Source organism: Solanum verrucosum, unplaced genomic scaffold, assembly GCF_900185275.1.
Source record: "Solanum verrucosum unplaced genomic scaffold, falcon-dt-bn FXZP01000257.1, whole genome shotgun sequence".
Taxonomy (NCBI): domain Eukaryota; kingdom Viridiplantae; phylum Streptophyta; class Magnoliopsida; order Solanales; family Solanaceae; genus Solanum; species Solanum verrucosum.
The window spans coordinates 3,799,636-3,823,867 of record NW_026020539.1 but is presented as its reverse complement, the minus strand read 5'-3'; the positions used below and the strand labels follow the sequence as shown (position 1 = coordinate 3,823,867).

The window sequence follows — 24,232 nt, the reverse complement described above, 5'->3', positions numbered from 1 at the left end:
AGGACTTCTCAAAAATTGCACACCCCTTGTGCAAGCTTTTGGTGAAGGAGGTGAAATTTGCTTTTCATGAGGCATGTCTAAGCGCCTTTGAATGCCTGAAGGAGAAGCTGATTTCTTCCCCAGCGATCATTGGCCCAGATTGGGCTAAGCCATTTGAGGTAATGTGTGATGCTAGTGGTATTGCCTTAGGAATTGTGTTGGGGCAGAAGCGCAATAAGATGGTTCATCCGATTTACTATTCTAGCTAGTCACTAAATGGAGCACAACAAAACTAACTAGTTACTGAACAGGAACTACTGGCTGTGGTGTAGGCTTTTGAGAAATTCAGAGCTTACTTACTGGGTACTAGAGTGATAGTCCACACGGATCATGCAACTTTGAGATACCTCATGGCAAAGAAAAATGCCAAGCCCAGGTTGATCATATGGGTGTTGTTGCTTCAAAAGTTTGATTTTGAGGTTCAGGATATAAGAGGTTGTGCAAAACCAGGTGGCTGATCACTTTTCTAGGTTGGAGGCTGAAAAGAAAGAGGAACTTGAGCTCGAAATCAATGATTCCTTCCCGGATGAGCAGGTATTAGCTGCAACTCTTGATCTTATTCCTTGGTTTGCTGATTTTGCTAAATTCCTTGTTAGTGACTTGATGCCTGAGAGGCTGACATTTCAGTAAAGGAAGAGGTTCCTGCATGATGTGGGTAAGTATTTTTGGGATAAACCTTTTTTGTACAGGGTGTGTGCTGATAATATCATCAGGTGATGCATCCATGAAGCTGAGATGTTGCACATTCTAGAGGCCTGTCACTCCTCTCTAGTGGGTGGCCATCATGGAGGTTCTCGGACAGCCCACAAGGTAGCTAACTGTGGGTACTACTGTCCCACAATTCCACAGTATGTGATGGATATAGTAAGGAGTTGTGATGTATGCTAGCAGTAAGGAGCCATCTCTTGGTGCCACGAGTTACCCATGAAACCTATTCTGGAGGTGGAGCTATTTGATGTGTGGGGACTTGATTTCATGGGACCATTTGTGAGCTCCTATGGGTAGAATATGCTGGTGGCAGTGGACTATGTGTCCAAAAGGGTTAAAGTAGTTGCTTTGCCTAAGAATGATGGCAAAATTGTTGTTGGCTTTCTGAAGAAGAATATCTTCTCAAGGTTTGGCACACCCAGAGTTATTATCAGTGATGTCGGCCCATTTTTCAACAAGGTTTTCAGTGCTCTTGTAGCCAAATATGGGGTTAAACAGCACAAGGTGGCAACACCTTATCATCTGCAAACCAGTGGACAAATGAAGGTTTCCAATAGAGAAATAAAGGTGATTCTGGCAAAAAGAGTGAATGCCAACTGGACAGATTGGGCACGAAAGTTAGGTGATGCTCTATGGTAATATTGGACAGCTTTCAAGATGCCTATTGGTATGTCTCCATATCAATTGGTGTTTGGAAAGACATGTCATTTGCCAATTGAGCTTGAGCATAAGGCACTCTGGGCTTTAAACAAGCTGAACCTTAGTTAGAGTGAAACTGCAAACCTGAGGTTGGATCAAATCAATAAGATGGAAGAGTTTCACTTGAGAGCATATGAGAGGTGTGCACTATTCAAGAAGAGGATGAAGTTGTATCATGATAAGAATATTGAGAAAAGAACTTTCACTGCTGGTGACTTGGTGTTACTTTTCAATTCTAGACTTCGTCTGTTTCCTGGGAAGCTGAGATCCAAATGATTTGAACCTTTTAAGGTAACTTAGGTGTTCTAATCGGGAGTTATTGAGCTTGAGATTGACAAGGGTGAGAGGTTCAAAGACAATGGCCAGCGAATCAAGTCATACTTGGGGTTCCAGAAAAGTGAAGATATTGGAGGAATGTAAATTTAATGAAGTTTGAGTAATCAAGTAACATGTGTTGCGCCACAATGTTATTTTGTGCATTGCTTGGTGAGGCAACCCAAGATTGTAATTGTAATTGGTAGTTTCCTTTTTCTCATTTTTCTTTGCTTTTATAGATTCACTGTGTGTTGAGGTGTGCAAGAATGATTTGGACTAAGAATTGCAGAATTGGGTGCAGACCACTCTTCACGAGAGGTTCCATGGGCAACTTCACGGCCCATCATCCTCAACAACAGCCAAAGTAGGCTATTGGAAATTGCCATAAATTGGTTCATGGAAGGGTTCATGGTCCATCAAGCTTTGTACGAACCGTTTAGCCTCTCGTGAACCTCAGGTAAGTACCTTGTCTGAATTCATGTTCATGGACAGTGATGTCCTTTACAGGGCAACTTCATGGTCCATCGTCTGTGACCCAGCAGTACCAATTATCTGACCCGACCCGCGAAGGACCCAAAGTTAAAATTAAATGTATTTTTATATTCTAAAGCGCCAAAGGTCGGCTTTTCTCCCCTTTTTCTCTTCTATAACGGTTATCAACTTCATAAAAGGTTTTCATCATCCATAAAGTCCCCAGTAATCAGAGAATTGAAACCCTAGTAATTAGTTTGTCAAGAACTTCAAGTCAAAGTTCATCTCACTCTTTTTGGGTAAAATTTTCCATTACTTCCAAGTAAGTCCTTTTATAACTTGTTATAAGTTTGATCTTGTCTAAAAACAAGTTTGATTTACTTTGATTTAGTCGAATTTAGCATGATTATGTGATGAACTATCTTGGTTAGTATTGAATTATTGTGGGTTAGTGTGAATTGGGTAAATTTGATGATTCTTGTGTATGGGTATGATGAAATTGGGAGAAATTAATGTTGAATTTTGACATTAGTGTGAAATTGAGTCCATATTGCATATATGCAAGCATAACCATGTGTGTTGATACAATGCAAATTGTGGAGAGTGAGGAATCAAAGTCATTTGTATAAGGGTATGTGCGTATTGGATGAGTATTGTTCTTGTTTCAATTTTGCTTGATGAATATGAGTGGAGTTAGCAGTCACGTTGATATCGTGTGCTAAAAATGGGTGGTTGGTTTTGTAAGCCTGTCATATAGTAAAGTCGGGGGATACAATGACTCAATGATTAGGCAAAGTGTAAGACCATGATAGCTTCATGGACCGTAGAAGCCACCACGAGCCGTGAAACCACTCGTGGACCACACTTAGGCATTCCATACACCCAATGGATATGTTCACGAGCATTATCACGGACCATGCTTCACTCCACGGGCCGTGCAACTGTTCGTGAACAATACTTGGTTCAACTCTTGTTGTACACTGATTCTGTCTTAATTCCACGAGAGGTTTCACAGACCGTAGTACTCACCACGGCCCGTGTGAGCTTCCGTAAAAATAAAAATAAAAAACTTTTATTTTCTTTTAGTTTTGTTTCTGTATTTTTATTTCTTTTATGTATTTTGATTATGTGGCCTTTCCCAATGATAGATTGGGTGACGGTGTTCTTAAGGCAAGGTGTCACGTTGTTATTAGAGAGGAGAAGTCTAAGTACCCGATTGTGTGTCATTTTCAAGTTTGCGTACTATGGGTTTTCTATTTCTCAGGTACTATGGCTCCTCGAAGAAAGAACGCAACCAAACATTCTTCACTTACTGCTTCTCAATTGGAAGGTCATAATTCTTCAGAGTCTAGTTGTTCCGAGGTTCAAATAAATACCACCATTGAGGAGCACTCACCTCGAGCTACTAGATCATAGATAGCGATGGCAATTCTCCAGAACAGTCCTTCCAGTTTGAAGAGGAAGGTAGTAGTTCTGGTAGTGGTGAAGAATCGGGTAGCTAGTTTCCTGATGGATTGGGAGATAGTTCACAGTCTACAAGCGGCTCTCAGGAGAATGTAATCACACCTCAGCCTGTAGTAAACACAGAAGCTGAAACTGGAGCAAAGGAAGAGGCAGTTACTGTAAAAGAAGATGAAGATATCATCACTAACGACACCACGGTCTAAGGTGTGAATATCCATGAAGTTGATCCCGCAGCAAGACAACAGTTGATTGACCATTTCCGTTCTATGTGGACTGTTGACAGATGTGAAGACTTCTTTAATAATGGAATTGTCAACAAGTCTGGCGGCTTCAAAAATAGACCCATCATGCCTCAGACCAGAGTGGTGCTGGCTGATATCAAATCATTCCCCGACTTTTATCAGATCTTTCAGTTTCATCAGTTTAACTGAATGAACAACGCACCTGGAGAATATTCTATAGCCACCTGACCAGAGAGTTTTATGTGTCTTATGCAGCCACATTGATGACTTTGCTATAAAAACTAAGATAGCTAAACGGGGGCAGAAAGACATTGCCAGTGCCTGGGGCCCACTCGACTCAATTATGGTTCGGGGAAAATCGATAGATATCTCCAAAACTACTATCAACAGGATACTGCATGTCCCGAAATACACAACACCAGCTTCAGTTGGCCTTTTTGAGGGCAAACATCATGCGGTCACCACTAAAACTGAGATAGAGATTCAAAGTTCTCGAGAGTGGGTCTTGCGCTGGGTTGCAAGACAAATTGCTTCAGAGGGGGAGCATGCAGCTTGGGTCATAGGAAAACAACCACTCATCACTGTCTTTTCCGTCCAAGGTCTAGTGGGTTGTTGTCCGTGCATAATTGAAACCAACAGGTAATAATAATACCTTGTCTCACTAACTGGCTTCTTTGGTATCGTGCCTCATGGCTGGTTACCCGATAAATGTGGGGTGGATCATAGCGACCGAGATGAGAGACAGGGCACTAAATGAGAGAGACGGACTTCCATTTCCCTATCTGATAAGGAAATTGTGTCGACAAGCAAACATTCCCCCAAACAGGCTAGTTGACAAATGGGGTGAGGCATTCAGACTAACCCAGGCATCTAAAATCAAAGATGTCACTAACCATCTCTTTGGTGTGAAATCTAGAGTTGTGGGTTCTTTGGCGGTTATTCCTCATGTACCAATTGACATTCAACATATGGAAAGAAGACCCGAGCAAGGATAGTCGTCACAACCATCTACAGAGGTATCACCTCCACCATCTTCAGCCTCATAGGCTCTAGGTACTTTTGTCACTCTTCCTACTCTCTTCCTTGAGAAATTGGTTGCAGATCACCATCAATCTAGGACTTTAGTCGACCAAATTGTACACCGTATGCCCCAGCTAATAAAGTGAGATGTGTTAACCGAGAAAAAAAAGATAAAAGATGAGATGCGAAAGGAGCTGGCTATTTTAAAAGACAGGATAGATAGTTTGGAGGTCCTTGTCCGGGATAGGTTGTACATTGCAAGTTCAATCGATAATGATGAGTTTAAGAAGTAGTTGGCTGAGATGCAAGCTCAAGTTGATAAACTAAATGAGAAGACGGTACATGTGCCCACTCAAGTCAGAGTCACTAATGAAATTGTTCGATGAGCCACCTACCACTAAATCAGTTGACGATTTCTGGGTTAAACTACCCAAGGGTAAATCCGGCAAGAGAAAACACAAAGCCGAAGAGTCTGATGAGGAAAGACGGCAACACAAGAAAGCCTGCAAAGCACTGCAGAAAAAGGTAAAAGAAGATGAAGCACTCGCACAACAACAACAAATGCGGTGTTAGCTGGCGCTTTTGGTAGCAGAGTACATGTCCCGGTTAGTGCTAGGCAGTATGATCCAGAGCTGGGTTCTGAGACTGCACCCGTTGATAAGGGTGACGATGCTGACCCAGCTACCGGCTCCTAGAGCACCGTAGGTATGACCCATCCTGATAGCCTAGTTTTGTTTTTCTTTATTAACTTTGAGGGAAGAGTCTTTTTGTTTGGGGAGGGGTGGTGAGCAACCTGCCAGTTACAATGAACGGAGGTTGACTCTGTGTTTGTTGATAATTGTGATTGATGTGTGTGTATTTTTTAGGAAAAAATGAAGTTTTGGTGTGTTGGGCTGTGCAGCTAGTTTGTTGGTAATGATGACCTTGTTATGAATTTGACTGTTAGGATCTTTAGATGACATCTTATGTATTGACATGTTGAACATTGCTAGTATGAAAAGAATGTAGTGAACCAAGAAACTGGAGAATGCAGTCCTATGTCATGTGTGTGTGATTTTTTGCTTGAAGTTTAATGCTAGGAGCAGAAACTAAAACTTGCCCGAGTAGTCTTGCTTAAATCTGAGAATATATGGATAGGAAAGGATCAGTTGACCATTTTTTCTAAGCCATTAAAAAGCCAAAAAAAATAAAATGAAACAACCAAATAAAAATCTTTTCCCTTGAACCCAATTTGAGCATGAAAACCAATTTTGTTCTTACCCATGAAATGTCATATCCTTGGGTCTCCAAAGATAGGATGTCACAACTCAGGCCAATGACCTAACTTGAGGGTAATTGCAACCTGGGCAGAAAGGAAAAGTGAAGAAGAAGGTTCAATCAGTTAGCTGATAGCACAATTTAAAAAAACAAAATTTTAAAAAAAAAACAAAAGAAAATAATGGTTGTTGGGAGGTACTAAAATGAACAAAAAGAGGGAATTACTCACAAAGAGTTGCGTGAAAACGAAACTATGGAGAAACAAAGGACTAGTCACTCACAAACCGAAATATCCATTCCCTTGCCTGGGCCTATGTTTCAAGTCGATAAAGTCCTACAGTGAACCTATTCCGGGTGTTTTGAAAGATAGAGAATAGAAAGCAAGAGCAAGCCTATGAACTTTTGTTGTTAGTGTTCAATGTTTTTTGAGATTGCGAGCGTAGAACTTAGTCCCAATTATCATGAGTGAGGGACTTCTTTGGTGTGAGGACACAATGATTGCATTTGATAGTAGATTGTGCTAGTTGATAGTACACATGCATAAGGATGCTAGACTGTGAGTAATGGGATGTCATATATTGATCCTTGCATGGTAGATTGATGGTTTTGGATATAATGTGTGATTGAGATGGGTACTGCACAATGTCAAAAAGAATTTGAATATTTGATTCCTGAATGTATTACTTTTTTCTCATCACTTGAGGACAAGTAATGGTTCTAAGTTGAGGGTGTTGATGTGTCGCGAAATCTTGGCACATTTGATGCTTGAAAACTAAGAATTAGTACGAAAATCGGGTGTAGTTATATGGATATGATGTGTTTGGTAGTGTTTGTACAGGTGAAACAGGTGGAAGTTAAAGAAAATAAAAAAGAAGAAAATTCAGTGAAAGTGAATTGAAGAAAGTAAAGACCACGGATGACTTCACGGGCCGTGGTCTTCACTACTGATCGTGAAGTTGCTCGTAGAGTTGAACCAGTGCTTAGGGTTGGAGGAGCTGAAAGATGATTGAACCAAGTGAAGACCATAGATGTCCTCACGGGCCGTGGTCCTCACAACGATCCGTGGTAAGAGTCGTGAAGATGATCCAGTGAATGGGCAATGAAAGGTTGAAGATGGAATTGGTCAAGTGAAGACCACGGACAACTATACGGACCGTGGTCATTGTCATAAGTCGTGGTGGGGTCCGTGGTGATGATCCAATGTACAGGCCTTGAAGAACCTATTTTGGATAAGTGCAACTGAAGACCACGAAGGGCTTCACGGACCGTTGAGCCCTTGACGGATCGTGGAGGCAGTCGTGAAGTTGCGCGACAGATTTATCCTACTTCGAGTAGGGCTCATTTTAAACATCCTATTTGAATTAATTAGGGATTTTTTTTAGTTTATCTTATCTTATATGGAATAAAAAATGAAGTTTGGAAAAATTCTTAGCTTTTGGTTTTGAATATTAACATCGAATCAAGTTTGGAAGTTGGATTTCGGGTTTTTGAATTATCAAAGCGATTATCGATTTTGCTTATTTTCATAAGTATAGTCTTGTCATGTTTTCATTATATACTTCTTTATGTCGATGTGAAATCATGAGTGGCTAAATACCACAACTGGGATTGTAGGATCTGTGACTTAAATCGAAGTGTTATTTCATAAAACGAGTGAAAGGCGATTTATATTTGCAGATTATAATTTAGCTTTTGTTATTCATGTATTCTAATGAGTGTACACATTAGAGTGATCTTTTATCTGTCATTTGTTCGAGAGAAAAATGATAGTTGGGAAAAAGCTAAATTAACTTGAAGAAATAGAGTCAAAGTTCGAGAGAAGAGAGAAGAGAACTGTAACACTATCGTAGGCGAAGGTAAAACTTGTTAACACTCTAAGGCCGAGAGGGCTTGAGTGAAAGTTATCTAATTAGACTGAGAAGTGTTAGATATATTTGTATCGCCTGTATTTTGTAGAGATGAATTGCCTAAAACTCATTTACGGAAAAATAGGAGATGAAATGTTATAATGAACACAATCCTAGTTTCATTTAATTATTGAAACATCTTTAGAACTTAATACTCTGTTAATTGTTAATCTAGATTTTGATTACCAATCTTAGTTACTAGAAAATCACAACTAAACCCAAATTTAAATTCCGTAAGTGCTCTATTTAGGTAATAATAACAACATTTGGGTAAACGTGACAGTGAAATCATTTTTTTAAAGAAATTCTCTGTGGGATTGACCTCAATTCACATTGAGTTCTACAAATTGACTTTGACCGTTTATACCTCTTAATTGAGGTGTAAGTTTGTACGTATTAGTCACCCTCATAGTCCCAGAACTACATGCCCCCGTAAGTTAAGTCCCCTATGTGGGCATTATATTTAGTGATCACGCTAGCCATGCCATTATCTCCCAAGCAAGGTATATTAGGTCCTCTCGATGGGGCGTATACATCGGACTCCACGTTTAGCTCATGTGGTTTTATGACGGTTAATAGTAGGTCCCACAGTCAGATTCTAGTGCATTGACCAGGTTACCAGTTATATTTCAGTTTTCAGTTTCTGTATGTTATGAACTTGATCATTGCAGTCAGTTTAGTTCATGTTTAGTATGCTCATCATATTTTTCATGTTCATCTTATATCATTGATCAATATGCTTTATTCATTTATGTATTGATTGTTCAGTTTTATCCTATCCTACATGCTCAGTACCTTTCAAGTACTGACGCATACTCTACGCTATATCTTCTCGTGATGTAGGTTCAGGCCCACAACATTCAGATTGCGTGTAAATCAGTTCCCAATCCATACTCAGCATTATCAGTGGTGAGTCATCATTCTCCTAGGACGATCAATATGTTTTCATTTACTTTTAGTCTATTAGTTTCAGTTTTGCTAGAGTTAGCCTGGGTATGTCCTAGCATCTCTAGTCAGTTATAGGATTTTATTCAGACATAGTTAGATTCAGGTTTGGTTTTGAGTTTGATCTTGCAGTTGTTATTAGTCTCATAGTCTTTAATATTCAGACTTAGATTGGGTATTTCCCCATCATTTTAGTTTATCTCATGACTTAAGGCTTCCACATAGTATTTCTTGTTTCAGTTTATCTTAGTATGCTATGATATGCCAGCTCAAGGTTAGCTTGGGGTCACTCATGATCCTAGGTCCCATGTTTACGTCAAGTGGGTAGCCTCAGGGCGTCACATATGTCATTTCTATTTGATAAATAGCTCAAATGAATGGCATATATGAGCCTTTTCTCAAAATTTGCTGACAGATTTAAGCTTTTTTCCTATTTAATATATCAGAAAATCATATTTCTTCTTAATTCTATTTTTTTTTAAATAGAAAATAATTTTCTAATATAAATTAATTAATATAATTTATTTAGTTGAGTGTTTATATGATAATCTAAGACACAGATAAAAACACAAAAAAAAAAATACTTTGAATTTAGCCGATCAATAAACTTCAGTCAAATTCAATTAACTGAATATGACACGTTTTACCTTAAGCTAAAAATAACTTTTAATTAAATGTTTTCACATCTACCAAAGAATTGAAAAGAAACTCAGATTTTGTTTCAATCATAAAACTTTTGCATTTTCTTGTAACTGTTGTTTTCTATTACACTTTAAAAAAGCAAAAAAATAAAATAAATATCATCTTTATCCTATTTATAGACCATATATACATTGACATAATTGTGGTTGGAGCTCAAAAAAAAACTTCTCTTTAATTTTCTGAAAATTTTGCAATTGCTAATTTCACAAAGGAATAAATTGACATAATTGTGGTTGGAGCTGGACCATCTGGTATAGCTGTATCAGCATGTTTAAACAAATTGGGCATAAACAATATTGTTTTAGAAAAACAAGATTGTTGTGCTTATTTGTGGAAGAAAAAGACTTATGATAGACTGCATTTGCATCTATCAAAGGACTTTTGTTCATTGCCGTTTACGCCACATGCAACTTCATCACCTAAGTATATGCCGAAAAAAGAATTTATTCAATACTTAGATGAGTATGTTGAGCATTTAAACATCAAGCCAAAATTTCAAACTTGTGTTGAATCGACCTTTTCCTATAGTGGGGAAATGAAATGGAATGTCAAATCAAGAAATTTGACTTGGGGAAAAATTGAAATATATGTTAGTGATTTCTTGATTTTGGCTACTGTAGAAAATAATGAAGGTTATATTCCAAATATGATAGGAATAGAAAATTTCAAAGGTGAAATAATCCATTCAAGTGATTATAGATCTGGTGAAAAATATAAGGATAAAAAGCTATTGGTCGTTGGATCAGGAAATTCTGGAATGGAAATAGCTTTTGATCTTTCAAATTATGAAAGTCAGACGTCATTTTTTGTTAGAAGTCCAGTAAGTCTCTCTGTCTCTTTATGCATTATCTTTACTTTTATCGTTATTTGTTTGGATGTGAGTAGGTTTGTGTTTGTTATAAAAAGAATTAAATGGTGGTGTTCGATCAGTTTAGTTGTACCTCAACTATTTTACATGGTACTTGTTACTTCTTACTAGGATTTGTAATGTTGTAACTTGATTCATCGAGATATTGGGTATGGGTTTCTTCACCATCAACACCAGGTCATACCCTTATGTGAAAGGGCCGGAATATGAACATGATTTTCATTCTACTTTATTGAATATCCATCGAGTCATAAATACTCTTGTGGTATTTCTTATCTAAAAAATTATTTTTGAATTAGCTTCACCTCCAATAATTTCCACCGATTCATAATTTGTGTTAAATTTCACAAACATACTCTCCAAGCACTATACAAAATTGCAAAAACAACCTCGATTCTGAATTCAAAGTTGATTTAATAAAATCAGTTGTTCTTTAAAAAGGAATATTGGTTTAGTAGAAAGTGATTAAGGAATATGGTGTTGGATTATTGTAAATACAAAAATTTGTCATAAATATTTAAATATCCTAAAAACATAGAAAGATCTCATTACTCCATGTTTAAATTGCACAAATTTATAAAAAAATTAAATTCAAGTCTCATTGGATATCTTATACGTGAGAAAAAGAAGAATAGGATTCAGAGATGTATAAGTATAAAAAACTCATATATTCTTTACTTTGAGGAACTGAATTTGAAAAAAGAGAACTAGGGTTTCTTTTTCTTATAAGTAGAATCTTTAATTTTGCTAAGTTTGTCCTATTAACAATTTTATACTTCGTCATTTCACATGTTGCACAGATAACATATTTTACTTTTTAAAAATTTGAATCTCATAATTTCGAAGAAACATGTCTATAGATATCAGTTAGATGACTTGATAAATGATAGTACAAAAAATTATTTGCACTAACTTTATACGAAACATAGATTTCTCTTTTAATATAATCTTTCGTGCATTACTAATATATATTTCTTTTTTTAGAACCCATGATAATTCCATTTACCAACTTTGATCTATGTTTTTGAATACTACAAGTTATACACAATTATGTTATAATTGATCTGATTTTGTACTTCTTTTTTAATATATCGTCAAAATATGAAACTTAGACTCGTAAATATGTATATTATAGTTCATGATGTTCTCCCAAAGTGCTATAACTTTTCTATAGTTAAATTATGCAATTTTTCACATGCACAATCAAATTATATTTTTGATAAATATGGTTGTAAATTCTAAAATTTTAATACATTTTGTCTTAGTGTTTTTGCAGATTCATGTTCTAACAAAGGAGATGGTGTATACTACAATGTTGTTAAAATATTTACCAATATCTTTGGTTGATACTGTAATTACAAAGTGCGCAAAATTTAAATTTGGAAATTTAGAAGAATTAGGAATACCACAACCATAAGAAGGCCTATTTTCTGTTAAAATATCAAAAGGTAGACCCACAGTAATTGATGTTGGTGTCATTGACAACATTAAACTTGGACAGATTAAAGTATGATACTATCTTTATTTTATTTCATTCTATTTTAAGAAATATTATGTGTAAAATAGATTGGTTTAGTTTTTTCGAGGGTTTTGATCTGATAGTTAAAGTACAACATGTGATGTATGGTTAGGCACATCACAAGTTCAAATTTGATTACTACCAAGAACCTAGCAGTAGTATTTAATGAAGAAGAATAAAACTACATGTTCATTATCATGGGAAACAGTTGAACTGTTATAGTGTTACACCCCGACTTTTCCAAAATGTCTAAATTAACTCGTACCTTCATGGAAACACCAACTTTATACGAAACATAGATTTCTCTTTTAATATAATCTTTCGTGCATTACTCATATATATTTCTTTTTTTAGAACCCACGATAATTCCAGTTACCAACTTTGATATATGTTTTTGAATACTACAAGTTATACACAATTATGTTATAATTGATCTGATTTTGTACTTCTTTTTTAATATATCGTCAAAATATGAAACCTACACTCGTAAATATGTATATTATAGTTCATGATGTTCTCCCAAAGTGCTATAACTTTTCTATAGTTAAATTATGCAATTTTTCACATGCACAATCAAATTATATTTTTGATAAATATGGTTGTAAATTCTAAAATTTTAATACATTTTGTCTTAGTGTTTTTGCAAATTCATGTTCTAACAAAGGAGATGGTGTATACTGCAATGTTGTTAAAATATTTACCAATATCTTTGGTTGATACTGTAATTACAAAGTGCGCAAAATTTAAATTTAGAAATTTAGAAGAATTAGGAATACCACAACCATAAGAAGGCCTATTTTCTGTTCAAATATCAAAAGGTAGACCCACAGTAATTGGACAGATTAAAGTATGATACTATCTTTATTTTATTTCATTCTATTTTAAGAAATATTATGTGTAAAATAGATTGGTTTAGTTTTTTCGAGGGTTTTAATCTTATAGTTAAAGTACAACATGTGATGTATGGTTAGGCGCAAATCACGAGTTCAAATTTGATTACTACCAAGAACCTAGCAGTAGTATTTAATGAAGAAGAATAAAAATACATGTTCATTATCATGGGAAACAGTTGAACTGTTATAGTGTAACACCCCGACTTTTCCAAAATGTCTAAATTAACTCGTACTTTCATGGAAAGACAGAGGATGAGTAATAAATACAAAAGGACGTCGTATGTCATATTTTAACTGTTCAAGGGTTTTATCTGAAGTTTTGAAGTTAAGTAAGTGGCAAAATAAAAGTTGGCGAAAGTTATCGTAAGTTCCTTTTTTAAAGATTTCTTTGAAATTTGTGTCAAATGTATTGGATGTTTTCTCCCAATATATAAAGAGTTAGAAGGCCTATTACCCATTAAATCGAAGGCCTACGAGTCTAGTTTGCAACGCACAAAACCTCGTATCAAACGGACATCCGAGTAAAAAGGTATGAGCGTTTTACTAGGGACTGCCAGGGCAGAATCCGGGTCGGGTAAAGAAATATGGTATGTCGGCTATTTAACGTTTTTAGCCATGGAAACAGTTCATTTCAGTTCCAAAACCAAAAAGAAAGCTTAGGAGCTGGTTTCTACCATTAAACATTGCCCCCGTTCCTAGAAACGTAATCCCTACACGTGGCAATCATTTTTCCCTTCTATTTGCTGCGTTTGGAGCTGGTTTTTGATGATATAAATTTGTAACTATTGGTGTTTCTTCAAGGTTTTAACTTGGTTAACTAAGGTAATCATCTCGGGACTCTTTTATGATTGTATTTATGAATTTCTACGGACGTTTCGACAAGTTTGGTCAATATGGCAAATCTACCGATATAAGATTAGTTATAAACTGTTTATTGGTGCGTACCGGCTGTGTATATATAGTCTTTGCGAAGCTTAGGACATAAGGAACAACTTTCGTGAAGGAACTACGGTCTTTCGAGCGTTCATTGGAAAGGTATGTTAAGGTTATTCCCTTCGTTCGACATGTTTCCTTAGATGTAGTTAACGTTGGTGAAACTGTAGATGTAGTTGTAAGTGGTTGGCTGATTGGGTGGTTATAACCCCTCATTTTAAGGACTCACGATCTGTTAAGAAAGACCCTAAGTTAAGAACGACTTGGAGATTATTCATATATATATTCTTTATAGCTAAATTGCTCGCCTTCAGCCTATTTAATTGTTTGTTGTCGCTCTTGGGGCTATTGTGGTTAGTTGTTGAGCTATGATCTGCCTATGAGGGCTATGATGTTGTCAAATAGGACTATGTTATTGACAAAAAGGGCTATGTATGGCCTACGGGGCTATTTTGACGCCAAAGAGGGCTATGTATTGTCTACAGGGCTATGTGATGCAAAAGAGGGCTACGTGCAACCCACAGAGCTATGATGTTGCCTAAGAGGGCTATGTGCTGCCTACGGGGCTATATCGTTGCCAAAAAGGGCTATGTGACTTCTTACAAAGACAAGGGGATACTAATAAGGTTATGTAGATTGATTTGGCACCTTCTGGGATTATGGGGGACTAAGTAGGTGGTATGTTATTTGTTCCTACCGGGCTTATGGGGGCTTGGTTAGGTTGATGTTTGATCATTACTGTATTTTATTAGATTCAGTAGTGGGTAGGCATGCCTATCTAAATTTGATTTCCTCACCTGATTGTTTTTGGTATATTATGATACGTGCTCATTTAGTCTACAACCTTTCATATTTTGTACACTATTTTGTACTGATGCCCCTTTGCCTGGGGTTGCTGCATTCATGCATGCTGGTCCCAACAGACATCCAAGTAGACCTCCTCAGCAGCAGGATTGAATTCTATATGGTTGGCCAGCCCTTTCCTTTGGAGCTGCCAGAGTGTGGAAGTTTGTTAGCTTTTGTTGTATATATTTTTATGGGTAGGTTGGGGCCTTGTCACACCAATATTTACTACTCTTAGGGGCTTGCAGACTAGTGTGTGGGGTGTACAACTATGTTATGGCCATGCTGGCCTAGTTTGTTGGTTTGCTACTGCTTGTTAGTTGTTTGAGGTATTGTATTGATATATACCTGCTTTTAATTTCACTGTAGAGATCATGGTGGCCTGGATGGCCCAATCAGTACTTTTGTGCTAGTTGGTTATTTCTTTATATGAACTCTTGGGAGTAGCTGTTTCTTTTGTACATTTGTTTACAGGGGTCTTGCCGGCCGAGGGCTTAATTTTAGGCTGAGATATACTTGGTTGTTTTCTTGGTTACAAGTGGCTGCCATGTGCTAGTAGCAAATGGTTAGGCAGGGTCGGCTCGATCCTATTTTCTGGCATTAGGAGCCAGTTGCGCCGTTCAAGTTTGGGGTGTGACAAACTTCGTATAAGAGCAACGTCGTATCTTAGGAAGTCTGCAAGCCATGTCTAGTAGAGTCTTGTTTATAAATGCGTTGTGCACCACATTCGATAACCAAGAATCTACCGGGCATGTTAGAATGACTATCCTTTTTTGGGTCACCTCGTGCTATAGAGCGGTGTTTTAAGGGTTGAGGTTTCTGGCTTATAATTGATAGATGTATGAAGATAGAGATGGTTGACACCAGACTGACCACAACTAGCCAGGAACTAGATACAACTGCAGGCGAGGGTACTGGCAAGGTACCACAGGTGGAGGCAGCCCATTATGAGACCCAGAAGGAGACATCTTCTCAACCCCCTATTGTTTCTCCACTGCTTCAGGAACCTCCAAGGGCTAAAGGACCCCCGACTCCACCAGCAGTATCACCTCTAGTTCCTCTTATTCCATCTGATCATGATTTAAAGAGCGCAATATATATGCTAGCATAGTTAGTAGCCGCATAGCTCCAGCCAGTTGTGCCAGATGTTGCCGGACCTTCTGAAGGGCCCGGAAGTTCGAGAGTTTGTGAATTTCTTGCCTTGAATCCTCCACAGTTTACTGGGACATATCGCAGAGAAGACCCTCAGTACTTTGTTGATCAGCTTCATAGGATCTTCAGAGTCATGCATGCCTCAGCGACTGAGTCAGTTGAGTTAACAACATTTCGATTGCATGATGTTGCAGTATTGTGGTATGAAAGTTGGGAGAGATCTAGGGGAGAAGATATATCTTTACCCACTTGGGATAGCTTTACAGAAGCTTTCATAGATCACTATTTGCCTCGAGAGATTAGGGATGGCCGGGTGGACCAGTTTCTGAACCTCTAACAAGGCAGCACGAGTGTCCGAGAGTACGGTCTGAGATTTGATTCATTGGCTAGATATGCACCAGCATTTGTTGATACGATGCATGACAGGGTGCGTAGATTTGTGGGAGCGCTTGACACAGACTATATCGACACTTGTTCTACCTCTGCACTAAATGATAATATGGATATCTCGCGAATTCAGGCCTTTGCACAAGGCATAGAGGATCGCCAACATCTATAGTATATGACTGAGAGGGTCGATAGAGAGAGACAAAAGAGGGATAGGCCCGCTGGTTCATATGGAGATATTCAGAGTGGTCCCAGACCTCGATATTCTAGTAGGCCACCTAGACCTCCACCACAGTAGTTCCAGGGGAGTAGATTTGATCGTCAGGGACAGTTAGGCCCAGGTGAGGGTTCACGAGCATCAGGCTCTCAACAACAAAGAGGCTCAAGCCAGGCAAGGACAGCACCGCCGCTATGCGCAACTTGTGTTAGGATGCATTTTGGGAGGTGCAAACAGGGTTCCACAGGTTGTTATTCTTGTGGACAGGAGGGGCATGGGTGGAGAAACTGCCCGACCATAGGTCAGTCGACCAGATCAGTAGTAGGTTCCTCTTCATCAGCACAGTGTACAGGGCGTGGGCCCCATACTTCAGCAGGTAGAGGTAGAGGCAGAGGCAGAGAGGGAGCATCTAGTTCTGGTTAGTGGCTAGAATCGTACATATTCACTAGCCGGCCGACAGGACTCAGAGTCATCACCAGATGTTGTGATAGATACATTGATTATTTGCTCCCATTGTGTTTATGCTTTGATAGATCCTGGATCTACTATGTCTTTTGTTACTCCATTTATTACGGGGAAGTTATGTATAGTAGTAGAGTCATTAGATCGACCCTTTATTGTATCTATACTAGTTGGTGAGTCTATTATTGCTAGGAGAATCTATCGAGGTTGCACGGTAGAAATTATCGACCGTCAGACCTCTATAGATCTTGTAGAGTTAGAGATAGTCGATTTCGACGTCATTATGGGCATAGACTGGTTATCGTCTTGTTATGCTAATGTTGAGTGCCGAACAAAGATTGTTAGATTCCACTTTCTAGGGGAGGCAGTTCGGAAATGGAAAGGCGATACAGCAACGCCAAAAAGTAGGTTTATTTCCTATCTTAAGGTGAGGAGGATGATTACTAAGGGTTGTATTTATCATCTTGTTCACGTTCATAATATAGATGCAGAACCACCGACTCTTCAGTCTATTCCGGTAGTTATTGAGTTTCTAGATGTATTTCCAGACGAGCTTCCTGGTATCCCTCCAAAATGAAAAATTGATTTTGCTATCGATATGCTACCAGGTACACAACCCATATCTATCCCTCTTTATAGAATGACTCCCGCTGAGCTAAAGGAGTTGAAGGATCAGCTGAAAGACTTGTTGGATAAAGGCTTTATTAGGCCTAGTGCTTCACCATGGGGTGCACCAGTATTGTTCATAAGGAAGAAAGATGGCTCACTAAGAATGTGTATCGATTACCGACAGCTGAATAAGGCAACTATAAAGAATAAGTATCCCCTTTCGAGGATAGATGACTTGTTTGATCAGTTACAAGGTGCTAAGTGTTTCTCAAAGATTGATTTAAGATCAGGGTACCACCAGATTGAGTTCGGGAGCAAGACGTTCCAAAGATAGCTTTTAGAACTTGATATGGACACTTTGAGTTCTTGGAAATGTCTTTTGGTTTAACTAATGCCCAAGCAGTGTTCATGGACCTGATAAATAGTATATTTAGGCCATATCTAGACTTGTTTGTGATTTTATTTATTGATGATATTTTGGTGTATTCACGTTCAAATGATGAGCATGCAAATCATCTGTGAGCAGTCCTTAAAGTTCTTCGAGACCGAGAACTTTATGCAAAATTTTCTAAGTGTGAGTTCTGCTTGGACTCTGTAGCTTTCTTAGGCCATATTGTATCAGATGTAGGCATTGCGGTTGATACACAAAAGATTGAGACCATAAACACTTGGCCCAGACCCATGACTCCGACTAAGGTTCGTAGTTTCTTAGGGTTAGCTGGGTACTACAAAAGGTTTGTAGAGGGGTTTTCTTCAATTTCAGCCCCATTAACGAAGCTGACTCAAAAAGCAACTAAGTTCCAATGGACTGAGGCTTGCTAGCATAGTTTCCAGGAGCTGAAGGACAGGTTGACATCAGCACCAGTTCTTGCATTACTAGACGGTTCAGAAGGCTATGTGGTGTATTGTGATGCTTCTGGTGTTGGGTTGGGATGTGTTCTAATGCAACATGGTAAGGCTATCGCATATGCTTCAAGGTAGTTGAGGAAGCATGAGAAGAACTATCCAACCCACGATTTAGAGTTGGCTGCGGTTGTGCATGCATTAAAGATCTGGAGACACTATTTGTATGGCGTTCATGTTGACATCTTCACAGATCATAGAAGCCTTCAATATATATTTAGACAGAAGGATTTAAATCTGCGACAGCGTCGATGGCTTGAGTTACTGAAAGACTACGACGTGGATATTTTATATCATCAAGGAAAGGCGAATGTGGTAGCCGATGCCCTCAGTCTAAGATCTATGGGTAGTTTATCCCATTTAGGTGTTGAGAAGGGGGAGCTAGCACGAGAGCTTCATCAGTTGGCTAGTTTGGGAGTCAGATTATTAGAGGCAGACGATAGTGGGGTCACTATTCAGGATACAGCCGTATCATCTCTAGCTGTAGAACTAAAATCACTACAACAAGAGGATCCTAGCTTAGAACAACTTAGAGCTAAGGCTTAAGATCAGCAGTATTTAGCATTTGATATAGCAGAAGATGGAGTCCTCAGATATAGCGGTCGATTGTGTGTTCCGAATGTTGCAAGGATTCGACATCGAATTATGGAAGAGGAACATCATTCCCGTTATTCTATTCACCCTGGTTCGACGAAGATGTACCATGATATTAAGGAGATCTATTGGTGGCAGGGGATGAAGAAGGTCGTTGCTGAGTTTGTGGCGTAGTGTCCTAACTGCCAACAGGTGAAGATTGAGCACCAAAAGCCCTCTGGGCAAGTTCAGGAGATAGCCATTCCTTTGTGGAAGTGGGAAGCAATTAATATGGATTTTATTACATGGTTACCTCGATCGCTTCGCAAGTTTGCATCTATTTGGGTAATTGTTGATAGACTAACAAAATCATCCCACTTCTTACCAGTCAGGGCTACTTTTTCTGCCGAAGACTATGCAGGGTTCTATATTAGAGAGATTGTTAGGCTACACGGTGTCCCAATATCTATTATCTCTGATAGAGCAACACAATTTACCGCCAACTTCTGGAAGTCCTTCCAGAAAGGATTAGGGACACAAGTTAATCTTAGTACCGCCTTTCACCCTTAAACAAATGGCCAGGCTGAGCTCACAATTTTGACCCTCGAAGATATGTTACGGGAGTGCGCGCTAGACTTCAAGGGAAGTTAGGATGACCACTTGCCTCTTATTGAGTTCGCATACAATAATAGTTATCATTCCAGTATCGGGATGACACCTTCTGAGGCTTTGTATGGGAGAAAATGTAGATCCCCCATTGGATGGCTCGAGGTAGGTGAGTCAGGGTTGATCGGACCTGACTTAGTCTAGCAGAGAGTAGAGAAAGTTAAGCTCATTCGGGAGATGTTGCTAACAGCTCAAAGCCGACAAAAGTCATACTCAGATGTGCGACGAAGGGACTTAGAGTTTGTATCGATGACTGGGTATTCTTAAAAGTGTCGCCTATGAAAGGTGTTATGAGATTTGGCAAAAAAGGCAAACTTAGTCCAAGATTCATAAGGCCATACCGGATCCTTCGGAGGGTAGGACAAGTGGCTTATGAGTTAGAATTACCTCCGGTGCTAGAATCTGTTCATCCAGTTTTCCATATATCGATGCTACGGAAGTGCGTATGAGACCCTTATCGGGTTGTCCCAGTTGAGGATGTTCAGATCACAAAAGATTTGTCCTACGAGGAAACTCCATTTGCCATATTAGATCGACAGGTTCATAAATTGAGGACCAAGGAGGTGGCTTCGGTTAAAGTATTGTGGAGAAACAATAATAGAGAAGAGGTGACCTGGGAAGCTGAGGATGGCATGAGGTCCAAATATCCTTAATTGTTTCAAACCCCGGGGGGATAATATATCAATTTATATTAGTGAAGTAAGGTTAGATACCTATCAATTTCTATTTTTTTAATATATTATTTCTTATTATTATGGTTGTTGTCGTTGTATTTTGCTCGCACTGTTATTGCGGAGCTATAGTGCTTAGCTATTTATGCCGTAATGTGAGACTCCTAGGTTAAAATTTCTGCGTTTCAGGTTATGGATAGTCACATTCACAAATGATACTTTGTCTATACTTTGGCAACTCGTAGAGATATGATTGTGTGACTCAGATTTTTCATTCGAGGACGAATGTTTCAATGGGGGGAAGGATATAACACCTCGACTTTTCCAAAATGTCTAAGTTAACTCGTACCTTCGGATGACTAATAAATTAAAAAGGACGTCGTATGTCATATTTTAAGTGTTCAAGGGTTTTATCTAAAGTTTTGAAGTTAAGTAAGTGGCAAAATAAAAATTGGCGAAAGTTATCGTAAGTTCCTTTTTTAAAGATTTCTTTGAAATTTGGGTCAAATGTATTGTATGTTTTCTCCTAATATATAAAGAGTTAGAATGCCTATTACCCATTAAATCGAAGGCCTACGAGTCTAGTTTGCAACGCATAAAACCTCGTATCAAACGGACATCCGAGAAAAAAGTTATGAGGGTTTTACTAGGGACTGCCAGGGCAGAATCCGGGTCGGATCAGGGTCGGGTAAAGAAATATGGTATGTCGGTTATTTCACATTTTTAGCCATGGAAACAGTTCATTTCAGCTCCAAAACTAGAAAGAAAGCTTAGGAGAGGGTTCCTATGGAGTCCTAGCATGATGAAGGCTAGTTTTGACGATTTCTACCACTAAATATTGCCCCCATTCCTAGAAACGTAATCCCTACACGTGGCAATTGTTTTTCCCTTCTATCTGTTGCGTTTGGAGCTTGTTTTTGTAGATATAAATTTGTAACTATTGGCGTTTCTTCAAGGTTTTAACTTGGTTAACTAAGGTAATCATCTCGGGACTCTTTTATGATTGTTTTTATGAATTCTACGGACGTTTCGACAAGTTAGGGCAATATGGCAAAATCTGCCGATATAAGATTAATTATAAACTGTTTATAGGTGCGTACCATCTGTGTATATATAGTGTTTGAGAAGCTTAGGACATAAGGAACAACTTTCGTGAAGGAACTACGGTCTTTCGAGCGTTCATTGGAAAGGTATGTTAAGGTTATTCCCTTCGTTCGACATGTTTCCTTAGATGTAGTTAACGTTGGTGAAACTGTATATCTAATTGTGAGTGGTTGGTTGATTGGGTGGTTATAACCCCTCATTTTAAAGACTCACGATCTGTTAAGAAAGACCCTAAGTGAAGAACGACTTGGAGATTATTCATATATATATTGTTGATAGCTACATTGCTCGCCTTCAGGCTATTTAATTGTTTGTTGTCGCTCTTGGGGCTATTGTGGTTAGTTGTTGACCTATGATCTGCCTATGGGGGCTATGATGTTGTCTAATAGGACTATGTTATTGCCAAAAAGGGCTATGTGTTGCCTACAGGGATATTCTGACGCCAAAGAGGGCTATGTATTGCCTACAGGGCTGTGTTATGCAAAAGAGGGCTAGGCGCAGCCCACAGAGCTATGATGTTGCCTAAGAGGGCTAGGTGCTGCCTACGGGGCTATATCATTGCCAAAAAGGGCTATGTGACTTCTTACAAAGACAAGGGAATACCGATAAGGTTATGTAGATTGATTTGGCACCTTCTGGGCTTATGGGGGTCTAAGTAGGTGGTATGTTGTTTGTTCGTACCGGGCTTATGAGGGCTTGGTTAGGTTGATGTTTGATCATTATTGTATTTTATTAGATTCAGTAGTGGGTTGGCATGCTTATCTAAATTTGATTTCCTCACCTGATTGTTTTTGGTATATTATGACACGTGCTCATTTAGTCTACTACCTTTCATACTCTGTACACTATTTTGTACTGACACCCCATTGCCTGGGGGCGCTGCATTCATGCATGTAGGTCCCGATAGACATCCAAGTAGACCTCCTCAGAAGCAAGATTGAATTCAATACGGTTGGCCAGCCCTTTCCTTCGGAGCTGCCAGAGTGTGGAGGTTTGTTAGCTTTTGTTGTATATGTTTTATGGGTAGGCTGGGCCCTGTCCCACCAATCTTAACTACTCTTAGGGGCTTGCAGACTGGTGTGTGGGGTGTACAACTACGTTATGGCCATGCTGGCCTAGTTTGTTGGTTTGCTACTGCTTGTTAGTTGTTTGAGGTATTGTATTGATATATACCTGCTTTCAATTTCACTGTAGAGATCATGGTGGCCTCGATGGCCCAATCAGGACTTTCGTGCTAGTTGGTTATTAGTTTATATGAACTCTTGGGAGTAGTTGTTTCTTTTATAGATTTGTTTACAGGGGTCTTGCCGGCCGAGGGCTTAATTTTAAACCGAGATATACTTGGTTGTTTTCTTGGTGACGTGTGGCTGCCATGCGCTAGTAGCAAATAGTTAGGCAGGGTCGGCTCGAGCCTATTTTCTGGCATTAGGAGCCAATTGCGCCCTTCGAGTTTGGGGTGTGACATATAGTTTCGAAAATGGTAGAATTTAGTAATTTCAGCTAATACAGTATATTTTTGTAAATAGTTTATCTGATATGTATTAATAATCTATTATAAAAAAGGAAATAACACTTCATTTTTTTTTGTGAAATAAGTTTTGGTCAATTGATTATTAGGTACTATTTGAAATATCATAAATAAAGGAACATACAGTAGTGTTTGACAATGGAGATGAACATCAATTTGATGCAATCATTTTTGCTACTGGATACAAGAATATTGCTACCAAATGGCTAAAGGTACGTTTTACAAATTATCACTATGTTCCTTTTCTTAAATTCTGAATTTGAGTCTTGAAATTTTCCACTTGCTTGTAAATATCGTGTGCGGATATGTTTTTCTTGATAAGTTTTCCTGGTTATTAATTTAGCTTACAATTAATTTTACCATCATTGTCTCAAATAATGTACAATTTTTTCTCTTTTGTATACAGGATTATAGCTGAATATTCCTTGACGATGGCACATTGATAAATTGGAAAAGAGAGAATGGGCTATATTGTGCTGGATTTTCAAAAAGAGGGATTGCTGGTATTTCAATGGACGCTAGAGCTATTGTTGATGATATTAAGATTGTTAGGGGAGACAGCATTTAGATTATTATTAATGTATCAGACTATGTTGTTAAATAAATTCTCTAAACCCTGCATAAATGCAAGATTCTTTTTGTACCAGGCTTGACTTGTTAAGTCCAACTAGAACTTAAAAACATTGTTTCTTTTAGTATGTTTTCTATTGTAATCAAGTTTCTACTGTCATAGAAATTTGATGAAACTTTTCTGATAGCTTGTCTTTTTTTGTTGATTTTTTTTTATAATGATGGTGTGGGATTCAAATCGCACACATTCCGACTATTATATCGAACATTTGCTATCTCTTGCTAGCACGACTATCGAATAACTCTACACATCAAATTGGGTAACTTTTATTTGAGACATTTACTAACAACGTGAATGAAATCTATTATGTCCTTTATTTTTTTAGAGTAAATTAGATCAAGAGAGAGAGAGAAAGACACAGAGAGAGAGAATTGGCTTCTTGAGAATCTGTTTTTCCTTCAATTCCTTGATGTTCATAAGGTACATAAAATTAAATGTACATTGAGCAGTTAACATTCCATCTTGCTAAGGTCATTGTAGGTCGATCTGTACAAAATGTCCTAA

At 38.3% G+C, this 24,232-nt stretch overlaps 1 pseudogene; it reads left to right on the top strand.

The window, feature by feature from the left end:
- The first annotated feature begins 5,300 nt into the window (after positions 1–5,300).
- Positions 5,301–23,665, top strand: LOC125809915 (probable indole-3-pyruvate monooxygenase YUCCA10; annotated as a pseudogene).
- The last annotated feature ends 567 nt before the right edge of the window (positions 23,666–24,232 follow it).